The sequence below is a fragment of the Tenrec ecaudatus genome, chromosome 1, assembly GCF_050624435.1.
Source record: "Tenrec ecaudatus isolate mTenEca1 chromosome 1, mTenEca1.hap1, whole genome shotgun sequence".
NCBI classification, from domain to species: domain Eukaryota; kingdom Metazoa; phylum Chordata; class Mammalia; order Afrosoricida; family Tenrecidae; genus Tenrec; species Tenrec ecaudatus.
The window spans coordinates 317332721-317349160 of NC_134530.1; the positions used below are offsets into that span (position 1 = coordinate 317332721).

At 44.0% G+C, this 16440-nt stretch overlaps 1 long non-coding RNA gene across 1 annotated transcript in view; it reads left to right on the top strand.

Moving 5' to 3' along the window:
- LOC142428505 (uncharacterized) overlaps positions 1–16440 on the top strand; it is a 49563-nt gene that overhangs the window by 9362 nt on the left and 23761 nt on the right. The window contains exon 2 of the long non-coding RNA XR_012780396.1: positions 8800–8960. This is a non-coding gene — a long non-coding RNA (uncharacterized LOC142428505). The remainder of the gene's footprint in view (positions 1–8799; positions 8961–16440) is intronic.

Sequence of the window (16440 nt, forward strand, 5' to 3'; positions counted from 1 at the left end):
AGCAATACTGGTTCCCGGTGTCCTCTCTGAAAACACCCCTTTTTCATACTTTTATTTCTTAATATATTTCTAAGCTGTCACCTCATGTGGGAAGCCTTTCCAGGACCCCCATTTGCACAATATGTCCCTGCTCAGTTGTCTCACCACACATCTCTGTCCTTCCGGGGGTCCGTAGATGTGTGTAAAGAAGTGAATTTTGGAATTGGCAGTCTGGGATGTAGTTCCTGGCTCTCTCACACCCTAGCTTTGTGACCCCAAAAGATTGATTTTCCCTTTTGGAACTTCACTGGCCACAATTGAAGAGTGAATTGAAGGAGCATTATTTACCTGCCTCCTGAAAAGATACGATGTCATTAAAAAAAATAGTACTTTTGTCCATAGGGCTGCAATGACCATTGGTGTGGAAATGCACTTGGTGTGGATTTGGGGTCCAGATCTAAGAAGGGAGAGCTTGTAGTGATTCTGTGCTTCATTTTTGGGGTACCCACTACACTGTTTGCCACCGTGCAGTGCCATGACGCATGCCTCCCAACAATGAAGAAAAGTTCCAATTCCCCACTGTGATAGTCGAAGTTGACTAGAGAAACAAATTTATAAACACTCACAAGTGTTTACGAAAGAATGTTATATAAAAGAGCAATCTTATATTGAAAACATATCCTGACCCCATCCAGACCAAATCCATAAGTCTGATATTACCCTATATGTCCGATACCAGTCTATAAATTCCCCTTCAGACTCATGCAACACATGCAATGATGCCAAATGCAGGAAGATTACAGGACAGTGGGTGGAAAGTCTTGTGGATTCAGTGGCATTGTAAGCATCTCAGCGCTGGCAGGGGTCTCCACATAACTCCTTCGTCTCCAGGGCTCTGGCTCCATCAGCTCCATGTGGCTTGTTATCAGGAATGTCAAGCAGAGGGAGTGTGTTCTGCCTCCAGGGAGGAAGACAGGAGTTCCCAGAATCTTCAAGAGAAGGCCATGCCCACACAGAGGCCTCATTTATTGGCTCCACCCCTTGACTCAAGTCCAGAGGAGATTATATAACTGCCACACCCACAGACTTGCTAAAACTTAGTTGTTGTTTTTTGTCTTCTAGAGTTGCCGTTCAAGATCTTTGGTTTCACTCTTTTACTTCACCTTTTCTTCCTCTCAATTTAGCTAGTCTACGTTCAAGAGCAAGTTTGATGTCTCTCCTGACGTCCTGTTTGCACTTCCACCCCTTATTCTTTCTCATGACCTTTTGGTTTTTCATGTATGATGTCTTGGATGCCATCCCACAAACTCATCTAGTCTTTGATCAGTAGCGTTCACTGCATTAAATTGCTTATTGAGGTAGTCTCTAAATCCAGGTGGGTCATAATTTGGCTCTCATGAACTCGGTTACGTTTTCTTCAGCTTCTATCTGAATTTGCACATAAGCATTTGATGGCCTGTTCCACACTTGCTTCCTTGGCTTTGTTTTGACTGAAATCGAGCTGTTCCGTCGTGTCTTGCCAGAGTTGTAGCTTATTTAATTCTTCTTTTTTATATCTGTCAAGGATACATAAAAGTGTACAAGGATAAATAAAAAAATATTGCTAAAAAACGTGAAAGTCTATATTAGACAAAAATACAAAAATGTGAAACTATTACTTCTCAACATAATCTTCATCTAGATGTATACGCTTTGAAAGTGGGGTTCTCATCTCTCTAATACTTTCCCAAAGAATTCTGCACTCGTGGATTTATGCTACATCAGAGCGGTAGTAGCGCATCCTCGAAGGAGACAAGTCATGCTCCTTCTCAATGGGGTCTTGCTTGATGGTTTTTCTTTGAGTTGAGGAAGTAAAAGAATACTGAAGGGGAAATACCAGGGCTGTAAGGAGCTCTGACGGTGAAGTGGGCTATGGGTTTGGCTGGTAACTATAAGGCCAAGGGTTCAAACTTGCCAGCCATGCTGAGGGAGGAAGATGAAGCATGCTGGTCTTGTACAGATCGATAGCCTCAGACACCCACAGGGGGAGTTCCACTCTGTTCTATGGGGTTACTATAAATTGGGATTGCCTCAATAGCAGTGAGTTTGGTTTTTGGTTTGGAGGGTGGAGTAGGTAAGATTTCCTTACAAAATTCCCACAGGTGGAACTTTCCTGCCCTCTTCCCCATCACTGCTGATTTCATTTTTCTTAAAACATATTCTTAATAAGTCCCCATGATTGTGTTGTATCCTTTAAGTAAACCCCAAGATTGCTATATTGGAATCCCCGCAAATAGTCCCTATAACCTCCTAAACTGACCTCCCGGCCGTGAATGTAACTGGTCCAGCTACGGTCCCCTTTGAGAGTCACTGTTTTGATTGGAACTTGCTCTCTGGATCGTTTTGGTAAATCCACGGCCGTTACAATTTGTTCCATAAAATGGTCTTTATTGATTTCAATCTAGCTTAAAGGATTTCAGGGTTGGGGTGGGGTGGTGCTTGCAATCAGCTCTTTGAGCTAGCTGATCTTCACCACACTTTTATTTCAGCATCTTTTTTTTTTAAAGACTCCTACGAAGACTAAGGTAAGATAATTACTGCGAGAACTTGTCTGTATTCACTAACTGCAGAGACATGTTTAAGCATGTTTTATTTGGAATAAACCCATGCATGTATGGACCCTTGTAGCAATAGTTGTGGACTAGACTGTTTGTTACTATTCTCACTGTTCTTGTCAAATGGAATTTGCCACGAATAAGTCATTGGTCTTGCAGATTCCATCTTCCGTGTCATTTCTGTCACCAAGGCCATATCTTCCAACAGTTGAGCCTTTGTTTCTAACTATTGCCTTCTAATCACCAGTTATTATCTCTTTAGTGGTTAAATTTCAGAAATGTTCCACCTCACCCACCAGTCTAGTCTGGGTAGTCTGGAACTTTGGCTGAACCCTATCAAGCCTGGATGGTCCTGCTGCCGATTGAAATGCCAGGGGGCAGCTTCCAGCATCACAGCGACATGCAAGTCACCACAGGACAAACAGACAGAAGTAGTCATCCTAGTGGGTGTGAAGTAGTATCTCATCATGGTTTTGATTTACATCTTCATGATAACTAGACAAAAGATGGGGAAAAAAACCTAATGGTTCCTCATAGATGAGTTGGAAAATCAACTGGTGGTAGACACATTCAGCTGGAGAAATTACATCTTGGTACAAAGTACAGTAGCCTATGGATGGAGCTGGAAGATATTGAACTGAATAAAGTAAGTCTATCACAAAAGGACAGATAGGGTATGACCTCATTTACATAAATAGAGTGGGCAAATTAAAGTTTAGTAGTGGTTAACAGAACAAGGAAGGTGAAGAAAAGCACGTGGGATGGGGTGTGGGTGCTCTTTATGGAGCACTGAGTTTTGCTTGGCGGTGGTGGGAAAGTTGCATTGATTAAGGGTAAGGTTGACCAGCTTAATGTAAATGCTCTCAGATTAATGTAAATGCTCTGAATATTTTGTATTCCTGTAAAAGATGACCGACAAAAGTTGTATGACATATTTACAACAATGACCACACACACACGCACATACACACACGAAGCTTCTGAGGCTGTTTCTGTGCGGCATTTGGCTCTTGCTTTGGAAGATTTGGGTCATGGTTTCATGGGACATGGCAGTTCACTGAACTGAAAAGGTATTCATCCAATGCTTCTGTTCCACTTCCTGCTTTGTCCCATTGGGCCTGAGAGCTTAAAATCTTGCAAGAAGCAATTCCACCTACTGCAGTTGGTCTGTATTTTCCTGGAACAACAGCGGAAGAAAGTCTCTGGACTAGCTGGCTCATGCCTCCATGACCACCTGCCTGCTTCTCTCATGAGACCGGAAGAACTGGAGAGTGCCCGGGGATCACTCCTGAACATTTCGATCCGAGCTCTCCTTAGAAGAATCCTGATCAAAAGGGGTAAAATGCATACTAGAATTTCAAGTCCTCATAGACTCCAGCCTTTCTGGAGTGACAGCGCTTGGAGGAGTCCCTGAAATGATTGCCCTAGGTAATTTTTCCATCTGAAACCACAAGTTGGACCTGAAGTCTTCTTAAAAACCAGACAATTGTGTAACCTCACTAGTAAAGAATGTCCGCCCAAACATGTTGCTTTTGTAAGTTCTAGCTACATGGGGTCAAAGCATCAGTGGTAGCCTGAAAGATTAGATTGACAATGAAGTGCGTTGATCTTCAAGGTGGAAGAACAACTTAGAAAAGGAGGGTGAGCAATGGTTGCCAGCCCGGTGAATGAGGTCACTGTCACAGAATTGCTTGCATACAAATTGTTGGCTTGATGTGTGCTCTGCTGTGTGGGTTGCTCAACAGCCACGGGAAATAGGTAGTTTTCCATGTAAAAGTCATAGAGTTATGTGTGGCATATCCTAACATGACGATCATTTATTGAGTGCCCATTGTCTGTACTGTGATGGATTTCATTTTGATTACTAGCTTTTCATCTCATCTATAAATGTTTGGAATGTTAATAATTCATCTTCCTGTCCTGACGGCATAGTGGTTACTAGTTAGTCTGCTAACTGCAAGGTCAGCAGTTTGAAACCACCAGGCAACTTAGAGGGAGAAAGATGAGGCTTCTGTACTCTGGTAAAGAGTTACAGAGACAATGCACAGGGGCAGTTCTACCCTGTGCCCTACAGCGTTGCTGTGAGTCTGCATTGACTCCATGGCAAGGAGGAGGAGGCCATAGAAAACTTAAGCTACTCAAGTCGACTTAGACTGTTGGCTGTGAAAATTCTACCAGAAACTAGGATAATCAAGAATAAAGGAGGCTCACCCTTCCTAATCAAGAGCACTTTGTGGTTTACATCGAGAGAGATGGTCAACAACAAACCGCCGTAAGATTCAGAAAAGCAAGAAATCTAAGCAAAGACAGTTGAATTGAACTGAGAACTATTTTTCATCAGCTATCATGAAGTTCAGGAGTTAGTCCTGCTCTATATACGATGTGTGATTCAATAATAGGAGGTAATTCCCATTTCCCAAATGAGATCTTTTTAAAAGGCTTCCTTGGTTGGTCAATTTCAATATACACATGTTTCGATCCTGTGTGTTCATATAATGTTTAATGTAGTTACATTTATCCATGGAATGAGTAACCTTTAACAATTTGGATTTGGGGGCTATCCAAAATTCACACTGTCATTTTACTTTGATGCTTTACCCCATCATGACATCTTACCTTCCTCATCTTCAATGGCACCTTCCATCCTTTCTCGCTCTTTGTCAGGCCCCATCATTTTTACTTCCACTTAAACTATGGAAAACATCGATCCTTTGAGCCCATGATATCAACATTGGAAATTGTATCTCGTCCCACAAATACTTTCATGTAACATAAGCAACATTTGTTTCTTCACGCTTCCTCTGGTGTTTAAACGGCCACAACATAGCCTCTCGTTTGCCTTTGAAAGCCTTGTTTCCAAAGACAGCGAACATGGATTGTGAAACCACGCCCCTCCTCGGGGCACATTCTTGAAAAGAGAAATGAGAATCCGTGGGAAATACTTTTCCCCAGACCCACTGCTGCTGGTTGATTCTGATCCTTAGCGAGCCTATATAGTGCTGCTGAATCCATACACTTGACGGGAGCAGATAGCCTACTCTTTCTCCCGCAGCACTTCTGGTGGCTTTGAATCACTCTCCTTGGGCTTAGTCATCCCATGCTCAACCAATTATTGTTAGGTTCCTTTAGTTCACAAACAAACTCACTGCCGTTGAGCCATGCTATGGGTCAGGGAAGAACTGCTTCTCTGGGTTTCCAAGACCAGAACTCTAGAGATGGACTTCTACAGATACTAAAAAATAGCACTAGATGGAAAACAGAGCGACTGTTTGCAGGAATTAGAGGTTGTGGTGTTGAGGGGGGTATTTAGCCTAGGTAGTTTAGAGAAACGAGCCCACAGAAACTCATATGTATAAGAGTGAGTTTTATATAAAGGGGAAGTGCACACCCAGAAAACATCCCAACCTAGTGCTGCCCAAGCCCACAAGTCCAACATTAACCCATATGTCCGACACCAATCTGCAAAGTCCTCCTCCATCTCACAAAACACACACAATGATGCCGACTGCAGGAGGAAGGCCGAGTCAGTGAATGTGTAAGCATCTCAGCGCTGGCAGGGGGTCTCCACATGAGTGCTCCAGCACCCAGGGCTGCATCTGAGTAGGTCCATGTGGCTTCTCCTTGGGAATGTCTTACAGGAAGTGAGTCTTGCAAACTGAAGCAGGGAACTGGCTCTAGAAGCTGCACCCTGGTCTGACCATCACAAAGCAAGAGACCTGAGAACTAGAAAGACGAGGCTCACCGAGCCATTTATCATTCCGCCCTTCAATTAAGTCCACGTGTGTTTATTGGCCAGGTTGGCACAATAAACTAACTACCTCAAGGGTATGATAATAAAGGGAAAACAGTTCTGTACCTTGAGCTACACATATGACACAATGACCTTGCACTGTGTACCCACGCGGTGCCTATATTAAATTCCTAGCTTGGATATTATAATTATATACGATATGGCCATTGGAGGACACGGGATGAAGGCTGCATAGGGCCTCTAGGTTCATAACTTCTTGTGACTCTATAATTATTTCCAAATTAAAAGCTTAAGGGAAAAAATGCTAGCTCGAGGTACAAATGAGAGAGGTTAATGTGGTTTCCTCCAAGTGCCGTTTGTGGTTAAAACTCATGGAAAAAGTCTCCTGGAGACTTGACCATAAGCATGCTCATCAGTACTCACGCACCACAGACTCTGCCTTTTCTGGAGAGAGTCTTGGGGGTGGGGGGCGTATCAGTGGGGCAATCTTGAAGTGTTTGGCAGATAACCACGCAGTTGGAGGTGGGAAACCTTCCATGGCTCAGGAAAGAAAGGTCGTGGTCAACTGCGTCTGTAAAGATGGCAACCAAGCCAACGACAGGGGACAGTTCCACTCTGTCACCGGAGGTCGGCACGCTTCCATTACACCTTTATTTAAAAATACATTGGTATCAATCTGTCCCTGTGTCTCCCCACATGTCACATCCAGCAATCTCTCTTCTCAGTGTCAAGTCCACTTTCCATCTCTCCAAGATCAGCAAGCCGTCGCCCTCTGCTTGCAGTTGGTAATACACACCCACTCCTTGTTTTCTTTCTTCCCACGTACACCAAGGACCATATACTCAAGCATCATGCTGTCTCTTCCAAACAGGCCTAGCTGTTTCCCTCCCTCCCCAGCACTTTGCACATTCTGTTCCCTCCTGCCCAGCCCTGGCCATGGGGCCATCCCTCGGTGAGTGCGGTGACAACTGGCACATTTTGTTGTGGAACCAGGTTTCCATTCATGATAGAGCACTCCCAGACACCCTTGACCTTCATTCGGTTGGGCAGTGTCTTTGTTGAGTGAAATGTGCGGCATGACTTCTGAGTACAACTGAGGTGCTTGGACGATTACCCTCCAGACAAAGCAATTCTTTGTGCAAGAGCAAAAATCTTTAGCTTCCTCATCGGGGGAGAGGAAAAAAATAAAACCTTTTCCTGTTATGTACAAAGCAGCTAGGCGTTTAGTTTTCATTTCTGGCTTTTCTGGTTTGTAACATTTATCCCTTGTATCTGACTTGGGAAATGCTGACGCTCCAAAAACCAAAGCAAGCTCGCTGGCATTGAGTCTATTCAGACCCATCGTTCACACTATAGAACATGGTACAACTGCCCCTGTGGCTTTCTGCGACTCCAGGTCTTGACAGAAACAGAAGCCGGTGTCTTTCTTCCGCGAGGCGGCTGATGATTTCTAACCGCTGAGCTTGCGGCTAGCAGTGCGACGCCTAACTTCCCACACGGCCAGCGCGGTACCATTTAGTAGGACTGTCTTACCTGTATGCTTCCCGTTTTGAAATATCTGTGCGCTCCGAAATTCTCATAACTTGCCCATTGCTTTTTATTTCCTGTGGAAATACTTATTTCAGAAGATAGCGGCCTTCAACAAGAAAAAAAAACAAAAACCCAAAAGTCTGATGAATATTTTGCTTTGTGGAGAAGGGGAGATTATTAGACTTTCTCCTTTAGGCTAAAACCAAGGTCAGCAGTTTGAAAGCACCAGCTGCTCCGTGGGAAAGACAGGTTTTCTACTCCCATCTGATAGGTCGGGCTGTCTAGAGAAAGAAACCAGCGATGCCCATCTATGTACAAATAAGACCTTTACATGGAGAAGCAACTTTAATCACAGAGATACCAATACCCTAGCCCTGCCCAATTCAAGCCCATGGGCCCAGCGCCAGCTGGGGCCCTCAAATGGATAGGGAGGCCAATGAGACTGAGAGGCGAAGTGGGAAGCTGGGAGATCACAGGATGGAGGGAGCAGAGCTGCAAACAAGGCAGGGCGCCCACAGCTCTCAGGGTTGGGCAGCGCACGTGGGGTTGCCCCTGGAGTCAGACACAGGGAGGCTCCTCAAGGAAGAAGGCAAAGGGCAAAGGAGAGAGGCAGAAGTTCCCACTTTCTCCCTTCTATGAAGGCCACATCTCCAAGGAGCCATCCTCAGGCCCTGACTGGCTGGGACCTGACTGACCAGTTGCATTCTACCCTTACGCTTTCATACAAAGTACTGTTGGCAGCAAACCATCCAACTCCCACATCTCACAAAGATGTGCAGTCCTGGAAACCCACAAGGGCAGTTCTACCCTGTCCTATAAGATCACTGTGTGTAGCAATCAACTGAATGGCAGTTAGTTTGTGAGTAGATAAAACAAGACCAAAAAAGACAACCAAAAGCCTAAATTCAGTCATCCCCTTGACACTGACTCGTTGAAAACTTCTAGGATGGTGTCGAACGGCCCAGGTGTGTTCCAAGGCTGGCAATCTATACGGAAGCAGAAGGCCTGCTCTTTCTCTAGAGGGATGACTGGTGGTTTGAAATGCTGACTTTCCGTGAAGCAACCCAACACGAAATCCTCTCTGCTACCAGGCTGCCCTGCTTGAGGTAAGCAAGCCCTCTAGGCTCAGTTTCGATATTAATTTTTCATTTCAGTCTACATTTCCTCCTAAGAGTGAATTCCTCCAGTTTTGGAGTATCTTCTTCCATCATTTTTTTAGGTGGCTTTTATTTACTAGCAGGCTTTGCCCCCATAAAAAGGGCTGAGAACGGAAACTTGATCCAGTGCGCGGGCAGGAACGCGGGCAACAACCCTTTCCACCTTCGAAGTTGACCCACTTGGTGCAGAAAACTGACCAGCCCTCGTAAATGGCCGCCAGTAGTCTCCGAGGCTCAGACCCTGAGTCTTGAGGGACCTGGACTGGGCCATCATCCTATTTAAACTAGGCAAAGAGACAGCCGTTTGTCTTCTTCCTCCGAGCTTGCGATTCTCCCCCTGAAATAAATGACTTCATTCTGCAGCTGGCGTGACAGAGGTTACGTTTACAGCCAAGTGCAATCCTTTCCTCTTGCAACAGCACCTTCCAGAGGAGTCTTTCATTGATTAGAAAAAATATCGTTTTGAGCCAGCCAAGAAGGTGGGAATGTGGTCATAAGCAATGACTCAGAACGGGGCTGAGTGTCGAAGAGCCGAGTACCAAAAAATATAAATTATTAACGCAAAAGCACTTGTATGTGTTGTTTCTCCTCAATTAAAAATGACATCATAAGAGGCTCAGCAAGCAGTGTTTGATGTCACCGTGCCCAGCAGCAGCGACACAGAAATCAAGCCTGGATCCTCTTCTCTTGGTCAGCCTGTCTAGTCCTGCTTCTCCTACGGCCCTACATGCCTTCAACTCCACCCTGGGCCTCCAATCCAGATCTTTTGCTCTTGAACCGAGACCTCTAAATCCAACTGTCCACCGGGCATCTGCTCCTACATAGCCCACAAAAACCTTACCCTTACCATGCCTTAAATGTTTCATTTTTCCAGCTCGGTCTCAAAATCTGAAACCTTCCCCACAAGCATTCCTGGGACTAGGACGGCCATCAACCGTATAAAGAAAACAACAAAAACAAGAAGTGTCCAACTCTCGCTTTTCTCAGCTTCCCCAAATTCCCTAGTGAAACATTCACACAGGATGAGCAATTTTATTTCTTTATCATCTTTCTTTCTTTCTCCTCCTGCCCAAGGGCTATTCTCATCATGTCTGGACTGAACAATCTTAATAGCCTTTAAACTGGTCTCCCCACCATTACCCCTCCGGCATGCTGACTAGGGCCACCAACTCAAAATGAGCATTCTGCCTGTTATTTAACCCTTTAATGGTACCTAACCCAAACCAAATTCACCGCCACGGAGTCCACTCTGAATCCCAGCGACTCTATGAGACAAGATAAAATTGCTCCTGTCCATTCCTTAGAGGAGTACAAAGCCTTGTATTTTTCCTGAGGAGCAGCTGGTGATTTTGAACTGCTGACCTTGCAAAAAGCAACCCAACAGGTCACCACCACATGAACAAGGTTCCCTAATGGAACATATAGTTGTACAATTCTTCCCTCCTGATCTATGCTGGTATTAGTCTGCATATACCTGGAATTTCTTAAAATAATGCTTTTCAAGTTTTAAGCATTTTAGATATATTCCGAAATTCCATTTGAGCCCACACTGTATTATGCGTCCATTTTTCTTTCCACGCACAAATGATGAAACCATTGCCCCCTTCTAAGGCTACCAAACGACAAAACATGCACGCTGTCTGTCTCTTGTAAAGATGTTGGCAAGGGGCCTGTTCACTAGTTCATACCATGTCCTCTTTAAAAGAGTCACAGGGGAAGTATTTCATGTTTCAGGATCCAGAAAAGCATTTCACATTGAGTGTGGCTTTTATTTGATTAAGCTGGTTCCCTCTTTGCTTTAGGCCTCCAAAATCCAACGCCAAGCTTGCTGCTATTCAAAGGTCATAAAGTAAACGTGAAAATGCAAGCTTTGAATAGGTTTACCTAGCAACTAAGGTAACACCTTGCAAATAAGGTAAGCCTATTCAAAGGTAAGAAGGTAACGTATTCATACGTGTTCTTGCTGTTATTCTAATGAAGTGTTCATTTTATTGTTCTGTCCTTAGTTTCCTGTTCACCAGAGTTTTCTTAAACGTTCCCTTTTCACTTTTGTATTTTTTTGGTAAAATGTAGCCACCTGAACAAGGCCATAAATAAACTTTGTAGTCTCTTTTTGAAAATATGGAAGTTGAGTTCGCTGATCTGTCTTAAAGAGAGCTGACACTACTGCTCAGGTAGTTTAAGTGATTTAAAGCTGATTGATAAAAATTCTCTCGTTTTTCAGACCATCCGTTTGTACTTACCAACTAAGATGGCAAGCATACGGTGGTTTAGGATTACATTGATCTGGTGTTTGCATTAGATTGGTTTCTGACTCGGGCTGTTACCATAACATTTCAGAACATATTTGCTAAAAAGTTGGTATTTTATTTATCTGTGAGTCAGGAGCCCTGTTGTCCAGGTGGGTTGAATGTTGGGCTTCTCACCCAAAAGTCAGCGGTTGGAACCCACCAGTTCTCCTACTGAAGACAGGTGAGGCGATCTGCCTCTGTGAACGCTCACAGCATGGGAAACCCTGGGGAACCGATCCATTCAGCCCCACTGAAGGCCGACGTGAGCGAGAACCAACTCATTGGCAGTGGTTTGGGTTTGGGGTTGATACTGGCCATATTTATCCTCCCTTCCGGAGAAATCAAACGTGGCAGTGGCTGGTGGGTCTGGACGTGGTATATGCCATGGCAAGTGAAGGAAAGGTTCAAATATGTGTAGTGTAGAGAACAAATAAAGAAGACAAGAGAAGAATCAATGCATATGAATTGTGGTGCTGGAGAAGAATATTGAAAGTACCATGAACTGCCAAAAAGACAAGCCAAACTGTCTTGGAAGGGTATGCCCAGAGTGCTCCTTAGAGGCAAGGATGGCCAGACTTTGTCTTACATACGTCGGGCTTGTTGCTGAGAGAGACCAGTCCTTGGAGAAGGACATCCTGCTTGGTAAGGAAGAGGGGCACTGACAGAGGAGACAGTCCTTAAAGAGGTGGACTGACACAGCAGCTGAGACAATGGGTTCACAAACAGGAACAATTGTGAGGATTGCACAGGACCAGACAGTGTTTCATCTGTGGTGCATAGGGTCTCTATGGATCGGAACTGACTCAATGGCACCCAACCATAACCAAGAATGCCAACCCAGTACCCAGGAGATACAGGTTCTCATCCCACTTACACTGATGGTGGTGAGGCCCTGAACATCTCTGCAGTCTCATTTCTTCACCTCTGAAGAACAAGCCCTCTCCCATTCTGCACATCAACTGGCATCAGGTATACAAAAACTTTCTGAGAGTTGTGGAGTGTTATACGATCATAGTGCACAGTGAAACGACAGCGTTGAGCCAGAACACCTGCCATTTTCATCTCTACATAACAACATTCTTGACACGAAGTTTGACTCCTGCTTAGTAGAGCGAGTCAGAGGCAACATAAATGCACACCCACATGGAGGCTTGAAAGTTGTTTGTTTTTTTTTAAAATGTGCCGTGCCTTATCATTTTTGTCCTAGAAATAAGGAAGTAGGATGGCTTCCTAGAGAACCTCAAGAGCCAAACAGCCAACTTCCACTTTGGAAGGCTCTGTCTGTCATTGGTTGTTGCACACAGCAGTTTCACCCACCATGTACTTCCTTCCTTCTCTCTCTCTCTCTCTCTCTCTCTCTCTCTCTCTCTCTCTCTCTCTCTCTATATATATATATATATATATATATATATATATATATATATATATATATATTTATATTTATATTTATATTTCCAGATGTAGTTCACATTTTCTTTTCCTTGAAAAGTTGCTTTTGACCTGAGTAGTGAGTTGCTTTGGCCCTACATTAATTTTCTTTTTCATATGTTTCTTTCCCTATATTAATTTTCTTTTTAAAATGTGAGTTTAAAAAACAATATTTGCTTCCCTTCATGCTTTGGGCTCTGCATGCGATTGGAGTATCCAAATCCTGCCCTGAGTAAGTCCTGGAATGTGCACTTGTATGGATTCCATGACCAGCACCCCATCGAGCATCGGGCTTGCTCTGTCCAGGATGAGAGTCAGCTTTTGACCTTGGTCTCATCCTCTGAAGGACATGTGTCCTGGGTCACCGGGAGGACAAACAGGCACAATATGGCTAAATCAATACAAAGCCACTTGGAACCCAAGTTCATATATGAGGCCTAATACATTGCACAGAGGAATAAATCCATTTCAGCCACAGTCTACGAGCTCCGTAAGTGTGCATGTTCCTCCTGGGCAGCCTGGGCTGGCAGGTAATAAACCAAACTAAACCCTTGCTGTTGACTGGGGTGCCTGGCATTCATACAGGACGGGGTAGAACTGTCCCACGAGGGCTCTCAGACTGGAATCGTTATGGAAGCAGATCTCTTGGAGCCACCGGTAAATTCAAACTGCTGACCTATTGGTGAGCAGCTGAATGCTTCATCATTGGCCACCAGAACTACTCTAGACAGAAAATGATAAAAAAAATAATATAAGTGCATATAAATCATAGGATATAAGGGTTAATCTAAACACATTGCTACTAAGACTCCAGTTTTATACACGCACGGGTTTATTCCAAAGAAAAGTTGTTTTCCAATTGAAAAGGTCTTCTCCATCAGTGGATGGCTCTGGATAAGTTCTTTCAGTGATACTTGACTCAGTTTCCTTAGAATGCCTTCAATACAGAGATGCAAGATGAACAATGGCTTCCCAAGGGATCTGCTTGGCCAGTTAAGCCCAGGTAGTGAGGTCGGTTCAGAGGATGTGGTAGCTGTTTGTGGATTCCCAAAGGCGTCATCTTCATAGATTCTTTTCTGGGAAAATAGAAGATGACCACGGTGAACGATGACAGAAGAAGATGCTTTAAGAAACTTGAAAACTGCAGTCATCAGGAAAAGGTCAGGAACGTTGCACTGAGAGGATCTTTTCAGTTCATTTTGATAAACTCTAGGAATCAACAAATTTAGGGCTCACTCGGTCCTCAAGCTCAATAAAGGTGAATCCAGACACAACCTAGCAAAACTGGAAAGATGAGGAGAGCAAACAGGAAGGCAGCCAGAGGGGTGAGGGTTCGATCAACTAGACAGTCCTGGGTAAGGGTACGGGTAAGTAGAGGTTGATCACACCTGGTGGGTGTCGCCAGTCTTCTGGGGTAAGAGTTTAGAACCATGGAAACTGCCTCTCTCCCCTTCCCTGCCTGCTTGCTAGGACTCTGTCTGCCTCCAGGGGTGGCCACATGTGGGTGCTTACCATGTTTCCACTTACCTTGGGTCCATGAGACTCTGCACCCACTGGCCTGTGTACTTCCTGTATCACACTTCATCTCTCTGCTCCCTCAGCCTGCAGCTCTGTCTGTCTGAAATGGCTCTAGCTAGCATCAGACTTAGGCAGACTTCGGGGCTAGAATTGGACTGGGCTGGGATGCCTTCTCGATATAAAATTATTTCTTGATAGAACATCCCTTCTTATACATATAGGGGTGTCACTATTTTTTCTTATCTAGACAACCCAGCCTAACACAAGAGGGAATGATAAAAATGTATGAAGGGCTTAAAAAGTAAATTATGAAGGGTTCATGGGGGAGAGGGGAGCAGGGAGGGAGGGGAAAAATTGAAGAGCTGATACCAAGGGCTCCAGTAGAAAGCATGATGATGGCAACAAATGAACAAAAGTGCTTGAGACGATGGATTGTGATAGAGTTGTACGAGCCCCCAATAAAATGATTTTTTTAAAAAGGTACCTGCATCACATTTGGGGCTTTTGGCTAAGATGAAGAGTAAAATGTTCCTTGAAGAATTCCATTATCTATTCATTCCATTTTCCCTTAACATTTTGAAACTTCCTCATAAACAATGGGGAGGGGAATCCAAAACTTCATATAAAATACATATGCATGGATTTTAATATTTTTGTACCAAAAATTAATCTATGGATTGTCATTGCTTTAACCCCCAAATGAACTCATCCCACCTTGCTTTAACATGTTTGCACAGGATCTAGCTGGCCACACTGGGAGAGAGATCAGTTTGAAGCGAGCCACTTTCCAAGCAATCTGAACGCTGCTGGAATGGAAGCAAGAACAAATAGCAAATTTATGAGACAGCTTGGGTGGCAGAAACTGGATGCCTTCCAAAAAAGTTTATGAAGACAATGCCCCAAAGAAATCAACAGTTGATAAATGGACAACTCATCTCAAGGAAGAGCAAAACAATGTTGAAGATAAAGCCCACAGTAGCAAACCATCCACACCAATTTGCAAGCAAAAAACTTTTATGTGCCCGAATTGAAGTGGACCTATGATTAGCAGCAGAAACAATAGCCAGCATCACAGGCAACTCAATTGGTTAGGCCTTCACAACCCTGACTGAAAAATTAAAGTTGAGCAGACTTTCTGCTTAATGAGTACAAAACTATTGTTCTCGGATCGGCTGCAAACAAGAGCACAACATTCCTTGGAAACTTTCAGCTTTGGGGGTACTCGAGGCATTTTGCTTGTTGACTCTGTGGAGGGCCAAAGAATGGTAGCATCTATTTACTGTGAGACTGTTTCTGGAAAGTTGGCTAAAGTTTTAGAATAAGAACATGGAGGAAAGCTTTACCAGAGTCCTGTACCACCATGATGCTCCTGCTCATTCCTCTTAGCAAACTGTGATAGTCGGGGTACCCTAGAGAAACAAATCTGCAGAAACTCATGTATAAGAGAGAGTATTATTTAAAGGGGAAGTGCACATCAAGAAAACATCCAACCCAGTGATGCCCAAGCCCATAAGTCCAATGTTAACCCATATGTCTGACACCAAGTCCTCCTCCATCTTACAAAACACACGCAATGATGCTGACTGCAGGAGGAAAGCCAAGTCAGTGAATGTGTAAGCATCTCAGTGCTGGCAGGGGTCTCCACACGGCTGCTCCAGCACCCAGGGCTGCATCTGGGTAGGTCCACGTGGCTTCTCCTCAGGGATGTCTTGCAGGAAGTGAGCCTTGCCAGCTAAAGCAGGGAACTGGCTAAGGCAACTGCACCCCATCTGACCATCACAAAGCAAGAGACCCGAGAACCCAAAAGACGAGGCTCACAGAGCCATTTATTCCTCTGCCCTTCAATTAACCCCACATGTGTTTATCAGCCACATTGGCACAATAAACTAACTCACAAATATAGGTAATTTTGTGAGAATTTGGTTAGAAATCATTAGGTTTCAATCTTAAAGTCCAGATATGGCTCCTTCTGACTTGATTTTGGTTCCTGGTCTTATTAAAACCTTTAAAAGGCACCCATTTTTCTTCAGTTAATAATATTAAAAAGACTGCATTGATGGAGCCAAATTTCCAGGACCCTCAATTACGTAGGAATGGGCTAAATAACTGGCATCATTGCTTACAGAAATGTCTTAACTTCAATGGGTTTTTGTTGAGAAATCCAGTTTATATCTATTATTTTTTCTTTCAAC